The sequence below is a fragment of the Rhineura floridana genome, chromosome 4 (assembly GCF_030035675.1).
Source record: "Rhineura floridana isolate rRhiFlo1 chromosome 4, rRhiFlo1.hap2, whole genome shotgun sequence".
Taxonomy (NCBI): Eukaryota; Metazoa; Chordata; class Lepidosauria; order Squamata; family Rhineuridae; genus Rhineura; species Rhineura floridana.
This window is the reverse complement of record NC_084483.1, coordinates 173508215-173523836: the sequence shown is the minus strand read 5'-3', so window position 1 is coordinate 173523836 and position 15622 is coordinate 173508215. Positions and strand designations below refer to the sequence as shown.

Sequence of the window (15622 nt, the reverse complement as noted above, 5' to 3'; positions counted from 1 at the left end):
AGCTTGTGTTGTTGGAGAGACACTCGTGTTGTCATGGTGCTGGTCCGCCATCATGACCGGGCTAGATACTGAGAGGCCCAGCGGGGAGGGCAGCAGCAAAGAAGACCCGGTGGCTGACATGGGCAGATGGTGCTTGGTGGCTCTGAGGCTTTCAAATGTAAACGTGGCACAGCTGCCCCTCCACCGGGCTCTAAACTTCTTCATTGTAGGCCTTGTCGGCCTCCCCCAGTGCAGGGCAGCATGGGTGGTGGCTTTAGCGGCAGCATCGGCAGCATCATGTAGCCATCAATCATTTTGTGTAGCCATCAATATTTATGTTTTCCTGCATGTTGGGAAATATTTTCAGAAATTCCTATATTTTAACCTTCACAAATGTGGAGGACTTGGCACTTAATTTGGGAAGGGCAGTAGCTTAGTGGTAGAGCACAAGTTTTGCATGTGGAAGGTGCCAGGTTCAACGCCCAAGATCACCAATTAGGGAAAGATTCCTGTCTGAAATCCTGAATAGCTGCTGCCAGTCAGTGTTGGAAGTACTGAGCTAGATAAACCAATGACCTGACTTAGTATAAAGACTGTTCAGTATAGTTTTTATATTCCTATGAAAATCCATAAAGGTATTAAAACTGTATTTATTTATAGCTCTTGAAATGACTTGCTTTGCCCTCAGGAGGCAAGAATGAATATCTACTTGCTCTTTTTCTTTTGAGTCCTCCACCAAAAAGTGGTTAATTCCAGACTTTGATCACTATCATTTCAACATCAGACTTTTAATAAAACTATTTTGAGTTGGACACAAATGCCGCGGTGGATATGGTGGGAAGATGACTGTGTCTTCTGCATAGCTTCAGCATCAAAAGCAGATAAGAGAGACAGCAATGTATTTCATCGATGAATTTTTCACTTATCTAAGATTTGTCACTTACCACGGATAACGCTCTTCTGGCTTAGCGGGTCAAAAGGTGAAAATGATTGAGGTACCTTTTGTTATGAATATTTTACAAGCTGTCTATCCCCTTTTCACCGAGATCTCAGTGCTGACTGAGGGCTTCTTCAGGATGAGTCCTTAGTTGACTGATGAATACATAACACCTTTTGAACAAAAGGTATTCAAGATTAGCGGAAGACAAGACAGCCTACTTTAGTTTCCGTGTGCAGTACCTAGAGTATCAATGGAGATTAAACACACACACACACACACACAACACTAAGTGAAGAGCAACTAAAATGTGGAAAACCACACTATATCATTCTCTATTGATTGCAGAAATAATGGGAAAGCTAGCAAGTCATGGTAATGTCACAAGCAGACGATGAACTTTGAAGAACTCAAGGACCAAAAAGTAACATGAAACAAGAAGTCAATTGAAGACAATATTTGGTTACAACACCGTTCTCGAATTGTCCTGAAACACATCCTCTGGTCTTTGAGGCTGCGTAGTTTTTAAAATGAAGACAATGGGAAGGAACTGGTAACTGAAACAATATAGCCATTTTATTTGACGGTGGCCGGTAATGTGAACTTCTTGGAAGACATCTTCTTTCAACACTTGAATGCAATGGAGCACATTCAGCAGCTTTGAATCAAAATGACCTTCGTGCAGGCTTGTCTTAAGACCATATCCTACAAGGTGCTGGTGAGAGGTAGAAATACACAGGACTCCCCTTGTCTGCCCATAACAAGTCAAAGAAGACAGACTTTCTCAGACCTATTCTGGGAAAGTGTCATATTAAAGAATGAAAGGCAAAAAAAAAAAAATTACTATGTTTAAAAAATGCCTAGATAGATTAAACAGTAATTAGCTTGGCTTTGTTTTAATTTAATATTGTGCCAGTTGCACTATACATTAAGACCCAATCTGCACTATATATTTAAAGGAGTGTTTTACCACTTTAAACAGTCATGGCTTCCCCCCAAGAATCCTGGGAACTGTAGTTTACTAAGGGTGCTGAGAGTTGTTAGGCGACTCCTATTCCCTTCACAGAGCTATAATATTCAGAGTTCCCAGGAAAGAGGGATTGATTGTTAAACCACTCTGATAACTATAGCTGTTTGAAGGGAACAGTGATCTCCTATGTACTCTCAACACCGTTAAGCTACAGTTCCCAGGATGCTTCGGGGGAAGCCATGTCTGTTTAAAGTGGTGTGATACTGCCTAAAGCCCCATCTTCACTATGCATTTAAAGTAGTATGATAACACTTTAAACAGTCATGGCTTCCCCCGAAGAATCCTGGGAAATGTAGTTTCTTAAGGGTGCTGACAGTTGTTTTGAGACCCCTATTCCCTTCAACAAGGTCACACTGGAATTAATGGCCAGCAAAGACCTGAGAGAAAAAGAAAGTTTTGGGCAAGCTCCAAAAACCAAGTACAGCAGGTGGTGTGTGTCCTGAGTCTCATAAGTACCTAGCAACACCCCTTGCAGTCTGAGCAAAACATGGTGCACACATGTGAAAAACATGGCCTAAGTTGGCAGATCACACTTTTTTTCTGTTTGTTTATACACTTTGCATAGTGGAACAGATGCTCCTTCTTGAGCCAAAGGAAGCTTCCAGGATGGCCTGCTGGGTCAGGTAAAGGTAAAATGTGTCGCAGTCAAGCCATCATGCTGTGACTAAAGACTGGCTCACTGTCACTAGTCCTGTGCCTGAAGGATGGTCCCCTGGCCAGATGGAGGTGGAGGTTGTCTTCCATGAGTCATTCTGCGCTCCCCTTCCTCTCAGTACTGAGAACGCTTTCAACTTGCATTTACACTTGAAAGGCTGCTCAGCAGGTGATTTACCTGACAAATTACCCTTCTGAAGTGACAAGGTAAGCTGAAAGAAGTGCTCTTCTCCCACCCTCCAAGTTTTAATATTAAAGCCTTTCAAAAATTAAAGAAATCTGAGGAGGAAAACATGATCAGATCCTGCTCCTCAACACACTTTTGTCTCCTCCTTTCTGTCGTCGTCGTTAGAACTAGAACTTATTACCTGCCCTTCATCTAAAGGTCCCAGGGCTGGTTACAACCATTTAAAAACACATAATTAAAAACAGTTATAAACAACCTAAACAACATCACAGAAAGAGGATGGGTCCTAAAAATATACGTCTCAGCTAGGGTTGCCAGGTCCATGGCCTGAGACTGATCCTGTATCTTTAGGAGAGGAGAAGGTCAGCCAAGTGCAGGTGTTCTTGCAACCCTGTAATGGGAAAAACTACAAGGTGGAATTCTCCCTCCCCCCTCCACAACTTTTAAAGATACAGAAGACCTCTTGGAGGCTGGGTCTGGCAACCAAGAGGTCTTCTGTATCTTTAAAAGTTGTGCAGGGCAAAGGGAGAATTCCACCTTGTGGTTTTTCCTATTACAGTGTTGCAAGAACACCTGCACTTGGCTGACTTTCTCTTCTCCTAAAGATACAGGATCAGTCTCAGGCCCTGAACCTGGCAACCCTACTCAGCACCCGTTTGTAATTACATGGAGGTAATTCGCTGGGATTCATGCTCTGAAAAGACTACAAGACTATATTAGGGTGGGAAGGTTAGTTGGCATCATATTGTCAGTTTCCCATTCAACCAGAACCCCAGAGACCTCTGTAATGTATGCATTATCAACTAAAAATTTGGCATGTGGCCCCTTTAAGTGAAACAGCTATGACCCAGGAAACTAGTTCCTAGAGTGCTGACTCAGAGGTGTGGCCTGGCCAGGGGTATAGTCATCCAGGGTCCCAGGGGGTCTTAGACCCCTTACTTATTTGGGAGCAGAGTCCTAGCTGGGTCCTTCTGTCTTCAGTGTCCTTTCCTGCTGTTTGGAGCCAATCAGAGTGAAAGGAGGCGAGTCAGCCACTAAGAAGACTTCTCAGTAGCAAACACATTCCCCTTAGTATGGCAACCAAGAAGAAAAATTCAGCAAAGGAAGGTCCTTACCTTACAGCATCTTCGTACATTTGCCCATGGACATGTACAAAAAACAGTATATCTAGCTGAAAGGGAACACATGGAGATCTGCATTGATTGTTGCAACGCATCACTAAGGCACAGCACTCCAAAGAAAGTAAGAGTCTGAAATCTCATTTTAATTGTATACTCTTAGAAGGGAGATTGGCTGTGAGGGTGAATGGTGTGACTATCATGAAGGGATCCTGCACTTCTGAATCTGGCACTACACTACTGGGCCTGGCTGGAGAAGTTGGTTACCACTCTACGCAAGTCCAAGACAGCATAGAAACAGCTTGTAGTCAATTTCTGCATAAACAATAGAAGATAACACAACCTTCTTAGAAGAAAAGGCATCGGTCTGGGACTAGGGGCAAGGAAGAAATGTGTACCTATGTCATATGAACACTTCAATTTGCCCTTCCTGAATCAAAATAGGAAAACAGGCTCTCCAGAGTGTTGCTAAACTATAGTCCCATCAACCTTGACCATTGGCCATGTTAGCTAGGGCTGATGGGAGTAGGAGTCAAACAACATCTGAAGGGTCACAGATTAGGCACCCTGCGCTACGGGAACCTAAATGCAACTGTGCTTTTAAATATACACTCCTCTCAATTTTGTGATGCTATAACCCCCCCCCCACACACACACAATGCATACAATGCATAATTAGCAAAATCGCATCCAAAAAAGTGTTCATTTGGAGAAAAGCACACAAAAAATGTGCAGACATTTTCATGTGGACTTTTTTTTAAAAGGAAACTGAGGCAAAAATGGAAATGGTCAGATTCATCCCTGCTTTAGGTGGGACCCCATGGGAAACTTCAGCACAGCTGAGGGACCTGGAAAAATCCACCACAGTACTAAGGCAGCCCAAAGTATCTAATGAACATGGACATCACTTTCTGGAGAGCTGCTGCCAGTCAGAGTAGAAAATGTTGAGCTAGATGGCCCAGTGGTCTGACTTGGTGTAAGGCATGTATTAGGAGCACTGTGGGGATTAAACAGTTGGGCAGCTTCCAGTACAGCTGCCTGACTTGTGGGGAGAGGTAGGGCAGACATCAGCAGCCATGACACGGAGGCCACAGCAGCTGCCTGAATATTCCAGGTGCTGACACCAGCCCTGCCAGGGATGCTGAGAGACTCACTGCATTAGAGCACCAGAGCATGTAAATGGAACTACTCAGAATGAGTGGCGGTGTGCACACGTGTAGCTCACAGCAACTAAGGAATTGTTTAGCTATTAAATATGAAGGCTATTGAGACAACCAATTTCTTAATAAAAAGGTGATGTGATAAACAGAAATTCATGACAAATAATCCACTATAAAACAATTTCACCCTATCCAGGTTTCAGAGACTATTGAGCTGTAAGTAGATAAACATATCGGCTACAAACCACTTGCTGGCCAGTCTCTGCCCCCATTATTAGCAGATAAGAGAAAAGATGGGAGTCTGTGACTTAATACAGGATATGTATCTCATGCCATCAGATTACATCAGGTTCATCCAGTCATCCTTATATAACTTGATTTTAATTTATGGGTTTTATTGCTGGCAGTTTTCTGAGATTATGATTTGATTGAACGTCTGTTGAATGTCTGTAAAGTATCTGTTAGTTTGTAAATGGGCTCTAATGGATTACTCTGCTTGAGTCTCCCTTCGTGGAGCTGTTCACCTTTGCATGGTGTGGTAGACAAGCCATATCTTGCTTTGATTGCACATAGCACCAGCTATAATAGCGATATGTCAAAGGCTATGTAGCATGAAAATGCTCTTGGAATGTTTTTGCTGAATATCAGCAGTAAATATTGACTTCAGCATCTAGAAGTATCCTGGACCAGAAATGTTTCAGCTTTTATTTTCTATATATCACTTCTATTTTCTACACTCATTCTTTTGTCCGCATACAGTATGATGAAGTAGCTGCTGGGTTCAGTTGAGGACTGGGTTCAAATACACTGTTGCACCATAGGAAAACATCATGTTTAATGAACATATACAGTTTGAGCCTGGACTCACCATTTGCATGATAGATATATACAAACAAGTTCAGTGGTGGTTCAAGTGTCACTCTCATGCTTCAGGAAGGATGTCTGTCTTTTATTTTAGTTTAGTTTTCGAATAGCACATGTACACTGAGTAAATAATTCATGGATATGTTTATCTTTTGGTGAAGATTGGGTAAGAAATAATAATAATAATAATAATAATAATAATAATAATAATAATAATAATAATTAATATCATTCTTTTTTTAAGGTCCACCTTTTAACACCAGGCTTCTGGGGAGATTTGAGGAAGGTATATTGGTGAGGTCACAGGTACTAGCCAATTAGCACTCTTTGCAGCTGACTTTTCCTCATAGGAACATAGAAAGCTGCCTTATACCAAGCCAGACTCTTGGTCTATATCTAGTTCAGTATTGCCTACACTGATTGGCAACAGTTCTCCATGGTTTTAGGCAGGGGCATTCTCAGCCCTACCTGGAGATGCTGAAGATTGAACTTGGGACTATCTGCATGCAAAGCAGATGCTCTACCACTGAGCTATATCCCTTTCCCCCAAATAAAAAAAAGCCTTGTTGTTTCAGACCAATGATCACTAAAGCATAGGAAGCTGCCTTATGCTGAATCAGATCTTTGGCCCATCTATCCAAGTACTGCCAACACAGACTGGCAGCAGCTCTCCAGGGTTTCAGATAGGGTTCTTTCTCAACCCAGCCTGGATACATCAGGGATCAAACCTGGGACCTTCTGCATAGAAAGCAGAGGCTCTGCATGATCAAACCAAACAATGCTGCCCATTTTCAGAACTAGTTTTCAGGACCAGACCTGGTAAAAGAAACGGGACATTTGTACTGTATGCAATCCAGACACTTCCAAACCAATCTCACTTTGAGCTGCGCATAAATGGTTCTCTTGAGACTCTCCACTCTGTTTGTGAGCAGAGAAAATTGGAGAGACTATTTCACTGAAATTCTTCAGAGGGAAGAGAAATTCTCCAACATTTTCTCAGGGGTGAGGCTCACCTTTAGCAGGTGAAGGCTCTGTGAAGGTTTGCTTGTGGTTAGTGCAAGTGGCAGGGGCAGCAACTGTGTTGGCAGCCTGGCAGCCATCTTGTGTCTTCTTCAGTGTCCTGGATTGAGGGTCATGCAAAGCTCTCTCTCTCTCTCTCTCATATGTGTGTGTGTATGTGCGCACTTGCTTGCTTGGCAGGGTGGGGTGTGACGGGAACCATCCACAAAAAATAGTGGAGACTATTTGGAAGGAGGAATCTGCAAAATGGTCTTTTTTTCTAGGCAGTGGAGAAAAAAGAAAATCTCTGAAAGCTTCTCAGAAAAAATGTCTGCTGAGGAATTTCACCTCAGCTCTAGTCTCACTACTCTAAAAACAGAGAGTGTGCATGAGAGAGAGATCTGTCTTCAGCATCTGAAGATCACTGGGTGACATTGGGTCAATTATTGTCTCATAGGGTACACATGTGCTGATGGGACTTGTAATCCGAAATATCTGAAGGCCACCAAGTTAGCAAAGCCTACTTTAGAAGGAGGAAAGAATATGAATGTAATAAATGAACACAATGAACTTTTACAGTTCTGCTCTGGAGGGGTGCACTCTGATCCTTCACACATGAACCCAATTTTTCATCCAGGTTAGGATGCTAAATGCAAGAGAGGACAAAGTTGTAATTCTGGATGTATCTCTATCCTTTGCAAATTGAAGTCATTGTATTTAGGAAACTCATGAAGAAATGCATGTGCTGGTTGGCATTCTGAATGCGCATTGGTCCGATCTCAAAACAATCTGCAGAAGTTGTGGAGCAGCAACAATCAGGTGAAAGTGGTGCTGAAGAAACAGATTTGCCTCATTTATAGCTATGAAGTAGGTATTGTGACCAGCAGGAGATTATGCATTCATCATCTGAAACTAGTAGTGGGAAATTATACTTAGAATTCTTTTCACGCTCACTCAATAATTGATATGATACACAATAAGGCTGCACTTTCCCAACTATTGACTCCAGAGTAGTCCTACTGTATTCAACTGATCTGCTCTGGGGTAAGTGGGTCAAGGATCTGCCCCCTAAACTGTAAAAAGGACTAACCTCCAGGTAATTGATTGAGGCAAAACTCTTGAAGTGTTTAAAGTGAGTCTGTTTTTATTATAATTAAGGTATTAAAGCATAAACAGAGAAATGTACTTCGAGGACTCACTGCAGGTAATTGCCACTGTTAGAAGCACTTGTTTCACACCCACCAATTACATTCCCAGGCCTATTAGAATTCCTTCCAGAATGGCTTAGATGCTTCGAAGCAGCAGCATTTCAACACCTGGCTGCTGCTGCTTCTTATCTACATGCTCTCCATTATGCCATGACACATTCTATGATGTGGTTGTGTGTGTTTTCAAGTAGGCTGTCACCCTACTAAAGAAATCTGGGAGTCAATTAATCATATGAGTTTCCATCAATTTATTCAATCATTAATAAATCTACAGAAACTTGCGTATGAGAAAAGTAATCATTTGGGGAAGGGTGTTAGCTCAGTGGTAGAGCACTTGCTTTATTTGCAGAAGATCTCAAGTTCAATCACTAGCATCTCCAGGTAGAACTTCTAGTGTTCTGAGGAGGCCAGATCCTTGAGTCCCCCACCCTTGATAGGCCAGTTTTGACAGGTGGGTTGCACAGACAAAAGTACTTGGAGTAGCAGCACATGGTTGGATTCTGCCTTTAGTCTTCAACATCCAAGGACCCCACCCCATCTCCTACCTGAGTGATTGAATCTTTAAATTCTTTAGGGATTGTTTATTTATTAACAACATTTATATGCCCCCAATATAGGGTTGGTTGAGAAATTTGATTTGGCTTGCATTCCACATCGCAGAAATGGTATGTGAGTCAAAACATAGCTATTCTTTGAAATTCACACTTCTGTTACAGTCTGCATCTGTGTTGGAATTGCTTTATAAGCTGTTTTAAAGTTATTTTTTTAAAGATGTTTTGTTTTAAGATGTTTTAAAGTCTTGTTTTTAAGATGTCTTACAGTGCTTTTAGCGTTTTTGTTTTCCACTCTGGGCTCCTTCTGGGAGGAAGGGAGGAATATAAATTTAACAAATAAATAAATAATAAATAAAATAATATTGTGTACAAAATACTATGTGTACAAAAATGTGTATTTTAAATGAAAGTACGCATAAAAATGCACATATTAATGAAAGGAACATTAAAATGCATTATATTAAGGGAAATCACTTGCAAAATGCAGCGCATCGGTTCAAGGACACAAGAAATTGGAAATTTAGTGGATTCAAAAGTTCACCGTTTCAAAAGCCTGGGAAAATTAAAAAATACAAAGTTTTCATCCGACACCACAAAGACCATTTAAAAAAGGTCCTCTCTGGGGAGGACATTCCATTACTGGGTTGCTATGGTGAATTTGTAGCCAGTGTACCTCTAAGACAGCTGGGTGTATAGTCAGCTAAAGGAAGGCACAATATTAGAGGAAATCGGAAGTAGCTATGGGAGACTGCTTAGTCATGTTATTGCTGTTACTTTGCTATGTTTTAAAATGGAAGTATTTTGTGGTTTACTCCTGCCTCTTTTAGAGGATACAAAAGGTGCCTGCATGAGGAAGGAGCTTTCACCACTAACTACCTGTCCTATTTCACTTGGTGGACACACCTGAAGGAGGACTTCTTAAGATGTTCTCATCATCCATTGGAAGATTAAGCAGGAGCCTTGAAGCTGCCCATCGACGTAAGTGCCTGGATATCTAGCAGCACTGAGCAGGCACAAAGGTCACCTGCTCACAGTCCTCCCTACTATGGTGAGATGTACTATATGTTTTTTTAAAAAATTATTGTAAGTCTGCCTTTGCATGGATGTACGTAAATTAGTGTACATTTTATGTAAATCTAAATGTAAATATAGTTTACATTTTATGTAAATCTGTGTCCTCTTGTGTCCTCTTGTTTGGCAATGGGTAATTGGCCATCCTACACAGCACAGATGCATTGGTAACGCATAAATGGTTACACTACTCTCAGGTAATTTCTCAGCCAGAGGCCTACATTTGCTTGTTTTCATCAGCAGAAATGCAAAAGATGTTGTAGGACTTACCCTTCTGTGGAATATTCAGTGCTGGCCTACAGAGAAAAAGGAAAGGACTTAACCAGTGTCCAGAGGTAACTGTAGTCAGGGCCGGTTCTAAAGGGCGGCCAGGTTGGGCACTGGCCCGAGGGCACCGGAGCTACAGAAGCCCCTGAGGGGCCCCTGAGGGGCCCTCTGCTCCCCTTCCATGATCCGTGCCCCTCCACACACCCCACTTACCTGTCAGCCGGCTTTTTAGCATTGCCCTTAACGAAGATGGTGGCCGCAGCTTCCCTAAGGTACTGAAGTCACTGCCACCATCTTAGTTGATGGCAGAGATGCGCACGTGTGCCAACAACAAAGATGGCGGTGGAGGCTTCATTCCCCTTAGGGAAACCGTGGCCGCCATCTTCATAAAGGGTAATGGTAAAGACTAGACAGGTAGGGGGGCTGTGGGGGGCCGCTCGCACGGATGTACGCACACGCACACGCACACACACACACACACACACAGGGGGGGGTCAGGGCAAACTGATCCCTAAGGGCCCCTGCATGCCTGGAGCCGGCCCTGACTGTAGTGTTGGGCTATCTAAGCTTTCATTAGGGATGGAAAGATCTTTGGTTTGTCTCTCTCTGTTTCTCATTTTTTCAGTCTGAAATTCAGTGCTTCACATTTCTGCAACAATTTATGTTTTTTTAAAAAAATCCTCATGCAAATTCTTCAGCATTTTAGTGTGAAATTGTCCTAATAATCATCATTTATATGCAGTTTTGACTAATGTACACATTTTTGCAAGCCATTTCCCCTAAAATAATGCAATTTTGTATGTTATTTTCACCAATATGTTCATTTTTATGCACGCTTTCCCCTAATATATGCATTTTTGTAAACATTATTTGGTTATTTGCAACATTCAGATAAGTGCAAATTTTGAACGATGGCTGTGTTTTGGTTGTCATATTGTTTTGGAAAATGCAAATTTGATCGATGTGGCTTTAAATGTGAACTGAATTGAATTTCTCCCCCATCCCTAGCAGTCACAATACCTGATCCTATCCCCCCACAAACCTTACAAGTCATGAAGATCCTGACAACCCTTCAGACAGGGCTGTGGCAGCTTGCCTAAGAGCACCCCTTCAACCCTTCCTCCATCAGGCAGCTTTCTCTGTCCAGTGACAGAGCTGGCCTTTCTACAGAGAACATCCCATCATCGACATGCTAACTCCTTATATCTTTGCTGATTTAGTTAACCACCTGTGTCATTGTTGAAGCTGTATCTGAAGCATGCAACAGGTTGCTGTTGGTGGAAGGGACACTTGTGGCCTAAGGACTGTGCATGTCATAAGTTAAGACTTTGATGGTAAATGTGGTGGTGAAAAATGGGGTGTGTGTTTTAAAACACACACAAAAGGCTAAGTTAAATTCCCTTACAACTTCTGTGGTTTGAGAAAATAAGGGCAACATGTCAGAGCAATTGTTTTCCATTAACTTCCAGAAGAGTGGCTGTGTTAATCTGATCCAGCCAAAGCAACCAAGAAGCTGAAAGAATAATACATTTATTAAGGTTTCAGGGTTACAGCTTAAGGGTACGTTTGCTTTAGTTTCACAGACATTAAGACAATAACCAGTGAAGTAGGTAAATTGTAGCAATGACGCTGAGAGATAGCAACTTGCCTAATTCCACCTGCTAAGTTGATGGCAGGGGTGAGGTTTGACATAGTCATGCAGTTGCCTCATTCCCTTGTCATGGTAACCTGGGAAACCTAGTAAATCTGGATGAAAAATTGTTTCCCAGTCTCTGATAAGAAACCTGTCAAGGCCAATGGCTAGTACATTCATTGGCGATAACAGAAAACCAAGTTCTGCTCAAGTAGATCCTGCTTTGGTCAACAATATCTTAGCTTTTTAGAACATTTGCTTCTTACACATAACAAATCTTCCGTTAAAATGCTGTAAAACATTTATTCTGGCAGCGTCCAACAATAAATTGGGCATGATCTTTAGATTCAACACCTTTAACCAGTAATTTTCAAGCAGTAAGCAAATGAATGTTTCTAATGGGAACCAGAAATAATGACTTTTTGCCCACTCAACTAAGGTGTGACACGATCATGGCCTGCCAATGCAGATCTGAATCAAAGCTGGCGTATCTTTTATTCGAAATTTTCTTTGCTATTTTTGCACTCTTGGTGTTTTATAGAGTGGAAAGCAATTAGTTTTATAACGGGAATAGGTTCAAACCCTGTTTAAAAGTCAATGAGTGCCTAATTGTTCCATTGCTTGGAAATAACACCCAATCATTGCTGTTTATGAATCTTGTCGTTTTGACGAAAGCCTATAGTTGAGAACCTTTCCACCCCATGAATCACCTTGTCTATCGGTTCTTGCATCAAAGAAATCTTTTGCACAAGTGCTCCATGTAATTAAGGGTGATTCTCCTGTTGTAGCGGAAGTTGCAGTGTAGACAATAATAGTAGAGATGGAGGAGAATTCTGTTTGGTTCTCATTTTTAACTAAACTGCCCTAATTTGCAGTGCTTGGATGAATACATGGATCATAATGAAATTATCCTTTGGATTTCAGACTCCTCCAAATTTTGCAATGCAGTTCTCAGTTTGAAAAGTACCAACATATGTAAAATATTGGGTATTTTAGAAAAAATACATGTAGAAATGCATACACTGAGACAAAATATGTATTTAAATACATATTACATGGTAAAATATGCATTTAAATATGAATATTTAAAACATATTTCAATTTATGTATTTTTCAATAAAAATCACAGATTTTTGCAGAAACAGGATGGAGGGGACTAATGGATGAACATGAATGCAAAACTGACATGGACTGAAAATAGCCTGATCTGTCTATCACTAGACAATAGATTTTCAAGGAAAAAATGGCTTCTCACAGAATGGGATTATGAACAGAGGACCAACACTTGAAGAATCCAAGAAAAGGCTTGCGCTATTAAGGCTGAACATGTTGAAAAATGAGCTGGGAATGAAGTGAGAGAGTGGTGAGGAAGAATGACATGCACTCCTTCAGACAGCAAGGGGAATCACAACTTTTTAATGATCTTGAAAGTGCTGGGGGCAAAAAATAGTCATGGATGCAGAAACGTATCACAGCAAGGGAAAGAGATGGACTAGAACCTTTTGTCACCGACATTCTAACTTTTTACCATCAGAAAGTTGGGTGTGCCTTTATCTTTAATGTGCAGAGGCATTAAAAAAAGTATTCCTCCTCTGTAGTGTCAAGTGGTACAGTCCATTTTAACACTCTTCCATCTCATTCCTACTCCATTCTGCTGCATGTGCAAATGTATCCTAACACCTCTTGGATTTGAATGTCTAACCTACTTGGTTTTACTCCAGTTCTTAATCAATGCTGGACAAAGTACCACAACAGAAAATCCAGCCACCCATGCAGCAAGTTTGCATTGTACCTCTAGCTGGATGACCAAGAGGTTGCATGTTTGCTCCATCACTGTGGCCAGATACAATTTCAGCCTGCGGTTAGTTGCACAGAAAAAGTTTCTTATCTTATTGCAAGCTGAAAAATGATCTGGCAGCATGGCAGAACCATCATATGACAATGTGGCTTCATGGCCAGCTGCACTGCACAGTGAGCTATCTGGCTTGGGCGCATTAGTGCATAGTCTTGACTATACCATGGAAGACTGGGAGCAAATCTTTATTTTGAATTCTTTTTCACTGTGGACTTTTTAAGAACAACATTTGGGAATGGTTAAAAACCACTCTGCTCTAAATCTCACAGCCACAGGAATTCCAAGTAAAAGTTACTTCCTTCTTTCTCTTTGTAGAAACAAAGAATAAATGTCAGCCAACAAGCAGGAAAATCAGATTTTCTTGTCTTATTTCTCTTGCCTCCTGCTTTTTTTGAACAAAGAGATGTCTCTGCTTATCTCCTTTTACTCCTGCCAAATGCAGGGGGGGGAAAGCAAACAACAACCCCCCAAAAAAGGAAAGGAGAAAAAAAATCAAATGGGCAACAAATAATTTTACCATTACCAGGTAATATGCGTTAATTGCTCAGTTTATATACTCTGAATGACATACCATTAGAGACTGTGTATGCATTGTAACTAGAGCATTAATAAATTTAAAATGTGCCTATTAGGATGACAGCTTTGGAGGTGCAAAGGAATAACAGTTATCACTTGGCAGAAGCAGAACTCACCCCATCTGCCGAGACTTTGCATACATTTTCAGCTTCCTGAGCAATGATTAGGGCTGTCAGAACCTCTTTAACCTTCTAACTGCTGGTCCCAACTGGCCTTAATTAGAGACTAATGAATTCAGAAGATGCAGGCCGTGAGGAAAACTGCCTTGACAGTTTGTGTACAAATTAAGCACCAATTACTTCATGCATCTTTTGCATTGCTGATACAAGTCTCTGTTATTATTTTTTGAATATGGTCATTTTAGCATAAACCGAGAACTTTGCTAATGTATTTTGTCATTTTTATGGCTCATCATAAGGAAGAGCAGGGAGGGATACCAGGAGGGTCATGAATATGTGAAATAAGCTACAGTAGATGATAAAAGAAATTCATTTCCCTCTAGGGAATTATCATCCAACCTTCCCCCCCTCCCCTCCTCCCTTCTTTCTTGTTTTTCAAGGAGGGGGGAATACTCCGTCCTGATATATGATTATTGTGATTAGGTGCATAATGATCACAGTGTAAGAAGCAGACAGCATCACACACTCTGAATATTTTTATTAGCACTGCAAAAGCCTGCTATTAACATAGAAAGGAAAACAAACCAAAGAAAAATGTTCCGCTATGGAAGGGACTGGTGGAAAAGTTTCTTTCACCCAGATGCATGAGCAGATCGTCCTGATCATCAGTCCTCTTACTTGTGACCCTGCAGTTTCTGATCTTGGGGATCTATCGCCATCCAGCAGTTCTCTTCAGGCCCTAGGGCATCATTAAGTCAAGCCTCTCTCCAGCTGATTGGACTGGTGTGATAAAAATGCCACCAGTTTTTCCAGGTCCCTTCCAAAGTAATAAGGTTTTCCCGGAATGATTACCTCGGATGCACCAGATGGGGGAGAACATACCACCCAAATGCTCAGTCCACCCATGCAACTTTGATTGATAGGTGCTGGGTACTCTAAATCCAGGATGGGGCACCTTGGACCTGGTGGCCCTCCAAGCCTTTCTACCTGGCCCTTGGGACTCTCCCCATAATACAGCCCCTCCACAGCCACTATCCCCAGGCCATGCCCCTTGCTGGCCCTGCTTTGTCCCCCGAGTGTTTTTGCCTGGCTGGTATGTGTCCTTCAACTCTGATAAAGCCTCTTGCTTGTCTGGATGGAGGATAGAGAGGGGTGGGGGGTATAGAAACTACCCGACTCTTCAAAGGTATTCATTGCTCCACCCAGTTTTCCTTTTGGCCCCACCCACCACAGGCATGTGGTCCCCAGAAGATTGTCCAGACATGAATGTGGTCCTCAGGCTTGAAAAGGTTCCCCATCCCAGCTCTAAACTGTTGTTAAGTTCTTGGCTTCAACATAGCAGGCTTTCCAAGGAGCTGTGCTCTGCCACAAAGCAATTGGCTTTTGTGCAGCAAGACAGGCTCTTGCATTT

General features: G+C 41.8%; 1 long non-coding RNA gene across 1 annotated transcript; it reads left to right on the top strand.

Moving 5' to 3' along the window:
- Window positions 1-8716: 8716 nt before the first annotated feature.
- Window positions 8717-13855, top strand: LOC133384499 (uncharacterized). Its single transcript, XR_009762589.1, has 3 exons — window positions 8717-8801; window positions 9518-9738; window positions 12791-13855. It is a non-coding gene; the product is annotated as an uncharacterized LOC133384499 (long non-coding RNA).
- The last annotated feature ends 1767 nt before the right edge of the window (window positions 13856-15622 follow it).